The sequence below is a fragment of the Eucyclogobius newberryi genome, unplaced genomic scaffold (genome assembly GCF_026437365.1).
Source record: "Eucyclogobius newberryi isolate DKJ021-1_F unplaced genomic scaffold, fEucNew1.0.hap1 SCAF_121, whole genome shotgun sequence".
Classification (NCBI taxonomy): Eukaryota; Metazoa; Chordata; class Actinopteri; order Gobiiformes; family Gobiidae; genus Eucyclogobius; species Eucyclogobius newberryi.
This window is the reverse complement of record NW_027315748.1, coordinates 90524-105716: the sequence shown is the minus strand read 5'-3', so window position 1 is coordinate 105716 and position 15193 is coordinate 90524. Positions and strand designations below refer to the sequence as shown.

At 42.9% G+C, this 15193-nt stretch overlaps 1 pseudogene; it reads left to right on the top strand.

Annotated features, from left to right (window-relative positions):
* LOC140357023 (uncharacterized) overlaps window positions 1–5262 on the top strand; it is a 43705-nt pseudogene extending 38443 nt beyond the window's left edge.
* The last annotated feature ends 9931 nt before the right edge of the window (window positions 5263–15193 follow it).

The following is a 15193-nucleotide window of genomic DNA, read 5'->3' as shown; positions in this document are numbered from 1 at the left end:
GAAGAAGAAGAAGAAGTACTTCCGTGAGTAAGGCGTGTATGATCTAGTGCCTGCCATGCTGCTGGACTCGCTGCTTAAACCCGCGACCTACAACGACTCCAACTCAACATAGCCGAAGGTGAGTGAAGAATGACATAATATTTGTAAAGGAATGTGTTTCCTTCACTTATATCCGGCGTTTAGGCCATAGTTTTAACTTGTTTGTGACGTTAGCTAGTCGGCTAACGCTAGTCGGCTAACGCTAGTCGGCTAAACGCTAGTCGGCTAACGCTAGTCGGCTAACGCTACAAACGTAAAACAACAGCACAAATGAAGTGAACTCTTTTTATCGGTTCGGCTGGATGTGAAGTGAATTACTGAGAGTGTGTTTCTACTATTATTTTACATGTTTATTGCTTTTTATGAAAGATATACACGTTTTTACCGTTGTCCCAGCAACAATACATAGCTTCACGCTGACGTCGTCATCCGGGTCACTTGACCTAGTAACGGGGGCATTCAGTTTGCGAGGGGGAAACAACACCATAACTACCGCGTGTCACGTGGTTACGCAGAGCATTTGGAGCATCAGTGATTTGAACATCCCAAAACTGAGCAACTTTTTGAGATTGATCAGAATGACAGTTAGCTTACTCGGTATCAAGGTTTTGTGAGGGGGCAGTGACCCGGATGTTGTGACGTCATCTGAAGCTATGTATCGTCTCAGTATAAGTGCATGTGACACACTGAATGGACAGTCCACTCTCGATGCACTTGGACAGATCCTTCTTCTTCAAAGACAGAGAAGTCTCCTCGGGGGTCTTTCGTGTTCCTGTAAATGAATAAATCTTGTAAATGATTCATCAACTTAACTGCATTGATGACATCAGTAATAAGCCCTCACTTCCTCTGTTGTGCTGCAGTCTTTGTTTAGTGCAACGCGTACATCCATGGATTTGCTCTTCCATGACAGATGTAACCTAAAGCATTGTTTATTATTTTCTGATCGGATGTTGCATCCCGATCAGTGATCGGATATACATTTTACTCTTACTTGTTTGATCAGCGTTATACATTTCAAGCTTATTATTAGTCTCTCTCCTCCGTATAACACATGAATGGATCATGACATTTTACTGCCCACACTTTACGGCAGTTAACTTGCATCATGGATCAATCATCTGCATGTCCAGGGAATTTCGCGGACACCACACAGCAGAGAGCATCTTAACAGATTAAGGAAAAAATGCTCAATAACTGGGGCATCGACAAGCAACGGGTCGGTGTAATTTTGCGTGACAAGCGCTGCTAATATGAAGAAAGCTATGTGTGAGACGGGAGTGCGGAGTGTGCGCTGCGTCGCACATTCTGGCCATCTCTGCGTACAGAACTTGCTTTCCCAACACGGCGTGATAGACACCGTGGCTACTGCGAGGATGAGTGTAGGTCGCTTCAAACACTGGCCCCTGGCCTACTCTCGACTCGAAAACAGATGGATTTCATCAAGAAAAACATACGTTTTATTATTTAAGCCCAAGAGTATTAAGAGTGCAGTTCTGAAAAGCACATTATGGCCTTACTTTATGACACTGTTGCAATTTTAATACACTTTGTTTATTTGTTTACATGCTTCTGGGGATTTTAAGTTGAGCTGCTTTTTTATTTAATTCAAATTCTGCACTATTGTTTCTTATTCAAGCTACCTCAAAAAAGGTGCACTGTTAAAGTGTTAAAAAATAAAATAAAAACTGCAACAACCTGCATTTGTGCATTTAAAAAAAAATGTTACTGTACTAGGGAAAGAAATCCCGCACACTGTCTTACCTTCGAATAAAAATGTATTGGTAAAGAGGCAACGTTTCGGCAACTGGGCCTTCGTCAGGCAAATGGGTAACTGAGGATGGGACAGAGGTTTAAATAGGAGTGGCCTAAAAAATAGGAGTGGCCAATCACAGATGTTAAAGGTCCCATAACATGCAAAATCGACTTTTCAGAGCTTTTAACCTTCTTACATTGCTATTTGTGCTTCATATTTGTCCAGAGTGTTTTTTTGATTGATTCCCACAGTGTTTAGCTTTAGTACAGACTATCTCCTTTCCACAAATCTCCAAACTGACGGGCGGTGGGGCAAGACCGCGTCATAAGGGCAAGCACGCGTCATTAGCCCCCCTCACCCCCCGCCTGCCGCCTCCCGCCCCCTTCCCCCCGGCTCCGCGCTGCTGTCTCCCTTCAAGCTCATTCCGGAGTTTTTCTGCTTCGATTTACGAGGAAACACGGCTCAAAGAGGCCCAAAACGTCATTAATGATATCGCACTCTTTACTATTATCACAATGGTGAAGGTTTATGTGGCACTTGATGCAGCAACCGGGAAAATAAACGGAGAGAAGTTCTATCCGATACGAAAAACCAGGAAATAAGAGCGCGATGGACATAAGACTTTTTTTTACCCATCTCTATCTCTATCTCTATCTCTATCTCTATCTCTATCTCTATCTCTATAGATAGATAGATAGATAGATAGATAGATAGATAGATAGATAGATAGATAGATAGATAGATAGATAGATTCTCACTCATTCGCGCGGAGCTGCGCAGCGCGGAGCAGACAGCTGTGGGGCTACGTCACGGGTGGGCGGGGCACACACGCTCTCTGAGACTACGTCACGGGTGGGCGGGGCACACACGCTCTCTGAGACTACGTCACGGGTTGGGCGGGGGAGCCAGATCGCTCTTCGCAAGGTTGGGGGCGAATATCAAACCAAGCCGTTTGCATTTCCGGGTTGGTGAGGGGGTCCAAGGTCTGGGTGATATTTCTTAACTATTCTGTTAAGGCTGTTGCACAACCCTTATTATTACCAATTATACACTAGACTACACTAGACTACGAAACGTGAAAAAAGCATGTTATGGCACCTTTAATCACAAAACGATAGACAAATAGTGACACCTCATGATGAATTACACATACGTCAAAAATAGTATTAATCACTATTTTTTGAAGGCCCAGTTGCCGAAACGTTGTCTCTTTACCAATACATTTTTATTTGCAAGTAAGACAGTGCGCAGGATTTCTATTATTATTATTATTATTATTATTATTTTATATATATATATATAATTCCACAAATGTTCCCAATCATTGTGTTCACACGTGCTATCACAGGCAACAGAACACCGCTCTGTGACGAGTTCTTGCTGGTTTGCTCACGGCAACAAACCACACTTTTTTGTCGCTGCTCTGAACAGCTGCAAGTTCCCCGAGTTGATCTGGCGCTGTACTCACACCACGTTTGTGAAATATGTTTGCTCATGTAATGGTTATATGATTAAATCCCACGGGCGCATACATGGATGCGCCCGTGGGTAAAACAAAACTAATCAAATGTGTGGTGATTTTCATAGCTTACGATGCCCACAAATGTTTTTTTCCCCGCAGCTTTTGAGTTTGCTCTCACAATTTGACATTCTCGAAACATACGGCCAGTAAATATGCAATAAAATGTTTAAGGTCTGGTTTTCATTATTTTGAAATCCAGGTCGAGTTACCGGAAACACACATTTTTTTCTTCTTATGAAGTTCTCTCAGGTGTGAACTGTTGCCCAGTCAAGTGACCCAAACTGCCATTTTAGAGCCAATTACCTTCCCAGGAATGTTGTGTAGAAGCATTGCGACTCCTGCTGACCAATTTGTTCCATAACTAAAATATGTTTTGTCTCCCCAACATTTTTCATCAGTGTTTTTGGTGTGTGTCTCTTGAAGAAGAAAACGATGTGCTTTGGTTTTAGTCGAGTCTCTCAAACCCCGAGCATTGAGAGACGCCTGCCGTGTGGGGCGGGCTGCGGCCTCATGAGTTTGAGTCCGGCTTTCACCTGTTTGCTGCATGTCGTTCCCCAGTCTCATTCCCATTTCCCACTGCACTGTCCTGTCAAAGCCTACAGGCCCAAAAAAACTCTGGAAAAAAAAGTACTCAGAATGTGAAATACAAAGGATCAAACATGACTCTCCCACTTTACCCTCATTCACACAAACACATTTAATTGTTAAATTAAATCAATGTTGAATGTAAACATGTTTGAATGACAGAGCTCTGGCTAGACTTGTTTGATGCTGTCGGTCCCCACCCAAAGCCAGAGCCTGTTATACTGTCCACATTCTTATAGAAACAGTAAAGTTCTGTTCGTTTCATAACTCACTGAAGCTTGTGAAAATGACTTATTTTTTCCATTACAACACCACTCTCAATGGTGATAAGGAATTGACAAAAGTATAAGTTATTTATTTAACCCTATTATTACTTAACATCTTCTTTTTCTGTGTTCATGGCAGATCTAAAAGTCCATCAGAAGAATGGGGTTCACCTGTGACCAGTGTGGAAAGACATGGAGCTGTTCTTCTGCGCTCAAGAAACACTACAGAACTCACACAGGAGAAAAACCATACGAGTGTGACCAGTGTGGAAACAGTTTTCCTACAGCAAGAGCTCTCAAAATACACACTAGTATCCACACTGGAGAGAAATCTTACAACTGTGATGTTTGTGAGACGGCATTTTCAAGCTCAAGCTACTTAAAAAAACACATGAGAATCCACACTGGAGAGAAACCTTACAGCTGTGATGTTTGTCAGAAGACATTTTCAAGCTCAAGCAGCTTAACATCACACATGAGAGTCCACACTGGAGAAAAACCTTACAGCTGTAATGTTTGTGAGACGGCATTTTCCCAGTCAAGCAGCTTAACATCACACATGAGAATCCACACTGGAGAGAAACCTTTTAAGTGTGACCAGTGTGAAAAGGCTTTTAGAACATCACCTGAGCTCTCGAATCACTACACAACCCACACAGGAATAACACTAAATGAGTGTGACCAGTGTGGAAACAGTTTTTCTACAGCAAGCGCTCTCAAAAGGCACACCAGAATCCACACTGGAGAGAAACCTTACAGCTGTGATGTTTGTGAGACGGCATTTTCCCAGTCAAGCAACTTAATAGCACACATGAGAATCCACACTGGAGAAAAAACTTACAGCTGTGATTTTTGTGAGAAGGCATTTTCAAGCTCAAGCTGCTTAATAAAACACATGAGAATCCACACTGGAGAGAAACCTTACAGCTGTGATGTTTGTCAGAAGGCATTTTTTCCAGTCAGGCAACTTAACATCACACATGAGAGTCCACACTGGAGAGAAACCTTACAGCTGTGATGTTTGTCAGAAGGCATTTTTCCACTCAGGCAGCTTAATAAAACACATGAGAGTCCACACTGTTGAAAAGCCTTAGCGGCTAAGGCTTTTATCAGATGCATGTGTTTTCATATCAAACGCCTGCTAATGTTCATGTTTTACCATAAATGAGCTCATCATCTGGACACTTTTTTTTTTCCCAACTCCTTCAAGAGTCATTCTCAATATGTGGATGTAGTCTGAGAATGCAAATATTTATTCTACTCTATGAAGGGTGTTTACAATTTCACTTGAGATTACTCTCCTTTGTATCCTAACTGTAAAGGGCTATCAAAACCCTTTTGTTAGCTGATGTTAGCTCCCTCATCACTGAGTACCTGATTAGCGTCAGAATGGACAGGGCTTTTCCCGCCCCATGGCTTCAAGACACTATTGTATGCGACCGGTATGTTTAACGTTAAATTTCTATTCAAAGAGCTCTTTCTGAACAAAATGGCCTCTGTAGGACATATGTGTCCATAGAGACCTTTAAGAGACATTACCTTTTCATAATTAAGACACTGTTGCAGAAAGCAAAGCAAAATGTTGGATGGGTGGAAGAATGTTCCCCATCCCCCATGGACCAACAACACTGTCTTCACCACACCCCCCTCCCCCCCTTTGGGTCAACACCTCTGATAAAGAACACAGAGGACACCAAATGGGTCCAAGGACCTGACCCCTGTGGAGAAGTGGAATCGTCCACTGTAACAAATCCTCTTGTTCTGCTGGATGGAAACTTTCTCAGGATGAAGTCCTTAATGACTGTATTTCACATTTAAACTGACTTAACGTTTACTGTGTGATCTAAACTTGTAAATAAATCATGCTTTAGTTTAGTTTGCCTTAAGAACTGTGTTAGAAATGTGTTTATGTCATATTTAATGTACTTGCTAATGATGTGTGGGAGGGGCTTCCATTGTCTCCCACGTCTCAGCACTGTGCTCAGAATGTCAAATCTTCGAACGCTAAACTCTGAGCAAAGACCAGCGCCACAGACGGCTCTAAGGACCCAAAGATCTCTGAGGAGGCCTTGATCCACATCTGGGCCTTCTCTTGGACACATGAGACCTGAGAGTGGCTGAAACTTGCAGAGTGGCATTAAATTGAGGTTTCATCCAGATTATTTTAGAATTAATCAAAACTTACTTTTCACGTTGATCCCAGACATAGCTGGTGTAATTAATGTGTAATTACTTGCTTTGATATTTTTGTTTATTAAACTACACAAAATCATTCTGGTTTATAGACTTTTTATTGATCTTTTTTTTTTTAGAGTTATAGTTGTCAGTCAATGGATAAAGTTTTTCAGAAAACGAGACTCGGTAGGTATTAATGTTTTGCTGAACAAGCTTCAGATTTTGCCCTTTTTAAATTTAAATCTGAACAATAACTACCTAAAATCCTAGTCCCAGAGAATATTGTCCATAACAAACACCATGTTCAAGCACAAGGGTGTCCATCAGTGCACGTGGCACCAGGACGCATACTTCCCAACTCTCTTGGAGATATTTATTTAAAAAAATAAAAATTGACCTTTTCTACTAGCCTTTACTTTGGTAGCAAAGGCGAGCGGGGGGGGGAGCATACGGGGGACACGGGCGCCGCCATGTTTGTTGTGATTACGCTGCTGAGCGTTTCCATCCCAGAATTCAACGCAGGTCAAATTTAATCCGAAATCTACACCATGATAGTGAACGACATGAGCGTTAAGAAAGATAGCGGCGCCAATAAGGATAAATCGACTGATGAAAATAAATACCGGTTCTACACTACATGGTTTGTTTAATATAGAAATATACTATGAAGCGTAAAGTGGGACGAATATGCATCCGATGAGTCATGTGGCTCGCCTCATTAGTGTTATTTTCGGTTAATTCTGATAAAATTTGAAATCTCCCGCATAGGGGGGCAATCTCCCATTTTTTAATGTGTTATCTCCCCCCTGGGATGGTAAATAATTTGGGAAGTATGAGGACACCCTAGGCTGGAGATCAATTATCGGTTTCGTTGTCGTGTCATCTGACCTCCGGCCACGTGTCTTGGACACTCGGGTGAAGAGAGGAGCAGAGCTGTCAACTGATCACCACCTGGTGGTGAGTTGGATCCGCTGGCGGAGGAGGAAGCTGTGCAGACAAAAGCGCATTGTGAGGGTCTGTTGAGAACGTCTTGCGGAGCCCTCTGTCAGTAGGGTCTTCAACTCACACCTTCGGAACAGCTTCTCCCATTTCTTGGGGGAGGCTGGGGACATTGAGTCAGAGCGGACCATTTTCGTGACCTCCATCGTCGATGCGGCTGCTCAGAGCTGTGGTCGCAAGGTCTCAGGTGCCTGCAGGTACGGCAACGCCCGAACCCGGTGGTGGACACCGGAAGGGATGTTGTCAGGCTGAAGAAGTAGGCCTATCAGGCCTCTTTGGCTTGTAGGACTCCTGAGGCCTTTGACAGGTATCGGCTGACCAGACGAGCCGCAGCTTGTGCTGTCGCTGAGAGGAGTTTGGGGAGATCATGGAGGAGGACTACTGGTTGCCCCCAAAGAAATTCTGGAAAACCGTCCGTCGCCTCAGAAGTGGGAAGCAGTGCTTCACCAACACCGTTTACGGTGCGGGTGGAGACCTGCTGACCTCGACTGGGGATGTTGTCGGGACGGTGGAAGGAATACATTGAGAACCTCCGTAATCCCACTATCACATATTCCGAAGAGGAAGCAGACTGAAGACTCTGAGGCTGACTCGTCCATCGCCCAAGCTGAAGTCATTGAGGTTGTTGGCAGACTCCTTGGTGGCAGGGCTCCTGGGGTGGATGAGATCTGCCCTGAGTACCTAAAGTTTCTGGATGTTGTAGGACTGTCTTGGCTGACACATCAAAGTGTCTCTGGACTGGCAGACCGGAGTGGTCATCCCTCCGTTCAAGAAAGGGGACCGGAGGGTGTGTTCCAACTACAAAGGGATCACACTCCTCAGTAAGGTCTGTTCCAGGGTACTGGAGAGGAGAATACGACTGATAGTCGAACCTCAGATTCAGGAGGAGCAGAGTGGTTTTTGTCCCGGTCGTGGAACACTGGACCAGCTCTAGACTCTCCATCGGGTGCTCGAGGGTTTATGGGAGTTTGCCCAACCAGTCCACATGTGCTTTGTGGATCTGGAGAAGGCTTTCAACCGTGTCCCTCGGGGTGTCCTTTGGGGGGTGCTCTGGGGCTACGGGGTCCGGGGCCCTTTGCTCAGGGCTGTCCGGTCCCTGTATGACTGGAGCAGGAGCTGTGTACATTGGAGTAAGTCAGACCTGTTCCCAGTGCGTGTTGGATGCCAGGGCATCCCTTTGTCACAGGTTCTGTTTTTTGTTTTTATGGACAGAATTTCTAGGCGCAGTCAGGGGTCGGAGGCTGTGGTCAGGGGTCGGAGGGTGTTCGGTTTGAGGACCACAGGATTTCATCTCTGCTGTTTGCAGACGATGTTGTCCTGATGGCTCCATCAAACCTGGACCTGCAACATGCACTGGGACGGTTTGAGCCGAGTGTGAAGCGGCTGGGATGAGAATCAGCTCCAAATCCGAGGCCATGGTTCTCAACCGGAAAAAGGTGTCTTGCCCTTTCCAGGTGGGTGGGGAGTCCTTGCCCCAAGTGGAGGAGTTCAAGTATCTCGGGGTCTTGTTCACGAGTGAGGGAAGAGGGAACGTTAGATTGACAGTTGGATCGGTGCAGCGGTCTGTTGTGGTGAAGAAGGAGCTGAGTCGAAAGGCAAAGCTCTCAATTTACCGGTCAATCTACATTCCCTCACCTATGGTCATGAGGTAATATTTTGAATAATTGGTTAAATCCAACTGAACTCTTTGCTTTGAAAACCACTGCAAATATGATGACGGTTCAAAACCATGAACCATTTGCTCAATATTCAAACCCATTTTGGGCTGTATTCAAAATCAGAGCGTATTAAAAAAAAAGTCAAAATGTGTCCTGTTGAGTTGTGCTGTAGACCTTTAGTCGAACAATCGATCAATGGTGTCTTTGTCAAATTCATTTTGGGTTCTTTTGAAGGATTAATATTCACAACAACAGAAAAGAATAAACAAGTGAGATACTGTGAGATTTGGGAGTGAATTATGGGTTCATTCTGTCGTTTTTCATGTAAATACACTGGTCGTTTTCTATAAAAATAAAAAAAAATATTTGCAATAGTGTGAACTCCTGTGATCTTGTGGTGTTGTCGTTCCACTTTGGGTTAAATACATGTTCTGTTAGCAAAATATATAAAATCAATGTTGTTTTTAAGTTGGGCTGAATTTGAATATTAAGTTTATTGTTGATGGTAAAAAGTTCAAACCTCAACTAACACATTTAAACACATTTCTGTTGTATTGAAATAATATTGTCTGATTATCGTTATCAGGAATTAGATAAAGATTTTTGTCACTATTTTTGCCTTAGTCTTATCATAAAGATACTAAATAGTTTTGCCCGCTTTAATCGTGTCTACTGCACGGTTTTGGCCGTAGAGGTTTAGGTTTATAGTTTTACTTCCTGTTTGTAATTTATGACATCACACTAGTGAATTACCCAGCAACCACTTTTTGATTCGACAAATAGAAATATATGAGCGCTCCTTTATTTTGTTGAATTAACATTTATAGGGTGAAAAACAGTTGTTTTGTGTAAATTATACATCTACTCTGGCTGGACCCTAATGTGATGTCACTTCCTGTCATTTACTATAGATTTGTTTGTACTTTTCCTTGCATATAGCCGCTCGATCGGTGTAAAACTATGGTTCATATGTACAACAGATACAGACACACCAAATAAACCCTGTAACGTGCCCTTTGAACTAGGGACTGTTGAATGTGGTGTCGATGAGTCTCGCAGGCCTGTTTGAATAGAACGGTTTGGCGTCTTGATTGTGTGTTACAAAGTTGCGTGTCTCTCATGTAACGCGCCTGAGCAGACGTTCAGCCCAGCGCTTCCGTTTTGCAGCGTATAAGGAAGAAAACTGTCTGGATGTTGCCAGAGCCCATTATTATAACACTTTCCGAGCCGGGCCACGTGACAGATGATTGAACGCTTTTCTTTCAACACTGACGATTTCAGTTTGAGTTGAGTTTGTCTTATTAAAAGCAGACTGACTTTTAACACAAAAAATAGTCACATTTCTTTCTCCATTTTGCTAAAGGTGTGATTTTTGTTTGTCTCACTATTAAATCTGCAAGTGAAAAGTAACGTTAAGGCTCAATTAATGAAAAAAATATGACAATCACAGTTATTAAAACCATAACTGTAATCACGATTATTCAAACAATTATTTGTTTTAGAGCAGGGATGTCAAATTTTACCGTTTTGATTAAATATCACGATTTAATGATTGATCACGATTATTGAGACTGTGACCAAACAACAGTGACAGTGAATTTCCCTGGGAGCGCCCCGGGTTTTTGCCTCTGTGACACAAGCGGTGTGCTTGGCCTGCCGATACCTGTCAACGGCCTTAGGAGTCCCATAAGCAGAAGAAACCTTATCCCTTACGCCATCCCGTACTTCCGGCGTCCACCACCGGGTTCGGGGGTTGCCGCCTTCCTAGATTTTTAAAGATGAATATTCATTAAAAACCTATAAAGGGTTAATTTGAAAAAGTAAAAAGTGTGTATGATACCTGGAGACAAAAAGTACTAAAAAAAAACTTAGATTTGACTTTCTAGTTTACCTGATTTAGAAGCTATTACATTTTATTATTATTATCTAATTAGGGTTGAATTGAAAAAAGTACAAGGTGTGCTTGATACCTAGAAATTAAACCTACTATAAAAGACAGTAGAAGCTATTGAAAGAATTCCTTGTTTTTTGAAGGTGAATATTCATAAACTACCTGGCCTGATAACGAGACTGTGACTGGGGCTTAGCATCGGACCTCTTCTTGACTGGAAAACATCATAATGGCCAATGTGAAACCTGTGGAAAAGAAGAAACTGTCCCCCATGTTTTAATGGAGTGTAACAGGTTTGCAGTTCAGAGGAGATCACTTTTGTCCCACTTCTTTGATCTGGGGTTTAAATCTGTGTCAGTGAAGACTTTGCTTGTCCCCTCTTTGCATCAGCAGGTGTACAGAGCGTCATAACGGACTATCACCAGTGAGAGGCAGCAGTGCTCTGTGTGGTGCGTAGTCTGCCGGAAATACATTGTTACCTGCCTGGCTGGCCCCTTGAAGAGAGAGGGTGGCATTGTGGGTAGCCGGAAGTGTCTTGTTGTTTTTGGGTCTGTTTTTCGATGTTTTTTCGTCGCGCGCGTGTCTGCCACCGCTGATCCGTATGTCCTGCATTCCGCTTCATGTAACCAAATAAAATCGTGTTGCAACGAGTACTATGCCTGCTCAGCCTCTGTACCACGGTTAGGAGTTTACTGGGCAGGGGAAGTATTAATAAATCGGACGACTCATGGCCATCTTTCCCCTCGATGCGTGAACACGCTCTGTAAGGGTAATAGGTTGAACCCTTCAATACTTAAAATATTGCACTAAATACTGCACAATAATCACAAAGGTGAGACAGGAGTGGGCGTCCCCGACAGAGGATATATATGTATATATATATATATATATATATATATATAATATATGTGTGTATATATATGTATATATATATGTGTGTATATATATATATATATACATATATATATATATATATATATATATACTATATATATATATATATATATATATATATATATATATATATATATATATATACTATATATATATATATATATATATATATATATATATATATATATATATATATATATATATATATATATATATATATATATATATATAGGACGGGCACTTGGTACTTGTGCATTTATGGCCCTCAAAGCCCGGTCTGCAGCTACACTTCCCAGAGGAGTCACACTGTGAGGAGACTGCCCCCTGCTGGTCACAGGCACAGGCTGCAGGAGGAGAGAGCAGAAACATCCCATTGAATGCACTAGTGTTCATTGTTAAATGTACAGATGTGATATATGTCATGGTAACATTTCTGTAGAAACAATGAAACAAAACACGTAATTAATAATGACTAAAGCCAGCACAAACAACAAGACATGAGAGTCTAAGTAAGTGTAACTAAGTAAAGTAAGTGGATAAGTGTGTAAAGTAAGTCAGTAAGAAAGTAAGGAACTAAAGTAAAGAAATATAAAGTATGTACAGTAAAGCTCTGTGGAGTAAAGTACCTAAGTTCAATAAACAGACTAAAGCTGGTTTACGCTGGGGCGGCAGTAGCTCAGTGGTAGAGTGCTCGTCTTCTGATCCAAAAGTTGGCAGTTTGACTCCCCGCTCAGTCAGAGCGGTCAGATCCACTGGCCCGCAGGTTGGCGGTGCTATCGCAGCTGCCTCATGTGAATACTGCCGCTATGTCCTTGGGCAAGACACTTAACCCGACTCGCCCCCCAGTGTCTGCGTACATCTGGGGTGTGAATGTGTGTGTGAGTGAATGGGTGACTGGTTCCTTGATGTAAAGCGCTTTGAGTACCTTGATGGTGGAAAAGCGCTATATAAATGTGACCATTTAAGACTCCCAGACTGCACCAGGTGTAGCAGAGGCGGAGTTACTTGAGTATCCAGTGGCTGTCGTCAGAGGACAGACACTCTCCAGTCTGGGCGTCGCAGCTGCCCTTTGGACAGTCACTGAGGGCCCCGCGGCTGTAGCCCGGTGCACAGCGCTCACACTGCTCCAGCCCAGCAGGACACTGGACACTCCGCACCCACCCGGCAGGGGCTGTACCCAGGCTTGGGCGAGCAGACACCAGGGAGACGTTGTCCAGGTCCAAAGATCCAGTCACATCATGATAATAGAAAGCAAATGGATGGATGGGAATTCTACACGTTTTACTTTGACCATATTTCAGCTCAGTCTTGTGGTTTTAAACCTGCTAAAATGACTGATATTATGAAGAAAGTCCCAACATTGAGCAAACAAAAACGGAGATGAAAATTCACCAGGAAAATTAAGAAATCTGTTCGCGTTGATTCTGATGACTAAACATCTGCTTTATTCAGATTATGTGAAATACTTTTAATGTAAACAGTACTTACACTTCCTTTCCGTTCTTTTTTATTATAAATTCACTTTTGTGAGATTTTAACCTTATATTAGTAAGTATTTTTTTTTAATTTTTGATCCTTGAGAGTCTTTAATTGTTCCAATAATCACAACTAAGTACAGATATGTGGGCGGGGATAGGGGGTAGGTAAAAACAGGAATTATCTGATCACTGGCGCCTCAGTGACAGGACAACACAAGATTAACTCAAACCTGCAGGAATCAATCCAAATACAACTTATGATTAGGAAACACTGTTGTAACAAGGTTAAATCCTCATTAAAGTGGATTTTGCATAATATCACCCTTTTAAGGAACATATTGGACCAGTACAGACACAGATGATCTTTACTGTACCGCTGTTTCCGAAGGTGGCCCTGATCTTGATGGCCGTCAGGTTCTGGAGCAGAGTCTGGAACATGATGGAGCTGAGCTGAGGACTCCAGAGCCTCTCCTCAAGCCTGAGGAATCAAGAGTAGCACAGGAATCACAATAACGCCATCACCATATCACAGTTCCGCCGGAAGCGGTCAAAAAACTGTGCTTGCCCGTCTAGCAACCTGTCCCCAGGGTCGGCACCAGATCATACACTCCTAGCTCACGGAAGTCAGAATTCCACTAGTTTATTTTTGTAATTTTTTTTTTATTGTCAAAATTCTTTATTACAAAACATTTATAACAGACAATAAATAGTTTCCACTAGTTAATATACGCAATCGGGGCGAAAGTGACTGAATCTGAATCCAACATGGCGGCGAGCGAGACCGGTCCCTCTGATACAGCTCAGGCAATAATTTTCTCTCTCTAAAAAGCTTTTTTCATTGCATTACAGTTTGTTCCACTTCACACGTAGTATAGTCTGCTCAAAGATAGTGTTTGATCATAAAATAAATACCCCTAAGGCTAAGCAAAATAATATGTATGTTTGCCGTAACCCGACCGACCCGCTATGAAACTAGCCGACTGAAAAAAAAAATCATCATTTTGTTGAAAAAAGGTCAAAATCCTTTATTTTTATATTATTTCGCCAACTCACCAACCGGTCTTTCCTGAACCACCATGTCAAATATTATTATCACACTGGTAAACCTGACTTTCATCTCAAAGAACTGATGATGCACTGCGCACCGCATGGCGTCTTCATTTTCAGTCCTCCACATGCTTTTGTGACACAACAGAGCACGCATAGGAGTCGTCACATTGCTTTAAACAAGTTGGTTTGTCCTTGTCGGCGCCACTGACATGTCCATAGTAATGTCACCCTCTGTCAGGGTGTGAAATTTGACTTACGCAAATGCATTCTGGGATTGAAACACGCCCAGCAGCGTCATCCCAACAAACATGGCGGCGCCCGTGTCCCCCGTATGTTCCCCCCGCTCGCCTTCGCTACCAAAATAAAGGATAGCGGCGTAAAAAGGTCGATTGAAATATCTTAAAATCGTGAGATTTAGTCTCCCGATCGGGTTGATAGAGACGTTTTCCGTCATTGACTGTTGAAGCCTGACCCCTGGTGGTCACTCCGACTCAAAAAATGACAAAATTTTGATATTTTTTTTTGCCTTCAAAGTAAAAAGAATTCTTATTCTTTTTACTGCCTACCGTCCGACCCACTTGAAAAATGTTGACTCGGGTTACAGCAAACAGACAATTTATTTGGGGTAGCCTAACCACTAACCCTAGCCAAACCTAACCCTACCATCCATCAATCTATCCATTTTCTACCGCAGCAGTCTAACCAGGGACTCCCAGACTTCCTCCTCCCCAGACACTTCCTCCAACTCCTCCGGGGGGATCCCGAGGTGTTCCCAGGCCAGCCGAGAGACATAGTCTCTCCAGCGTGTCCTGGGTCTTCCCCGGGGCCTCTTCCCGGTGGGACATGCCTGAAACACCTCCCAAGGGAGGCGCCCAGGAGG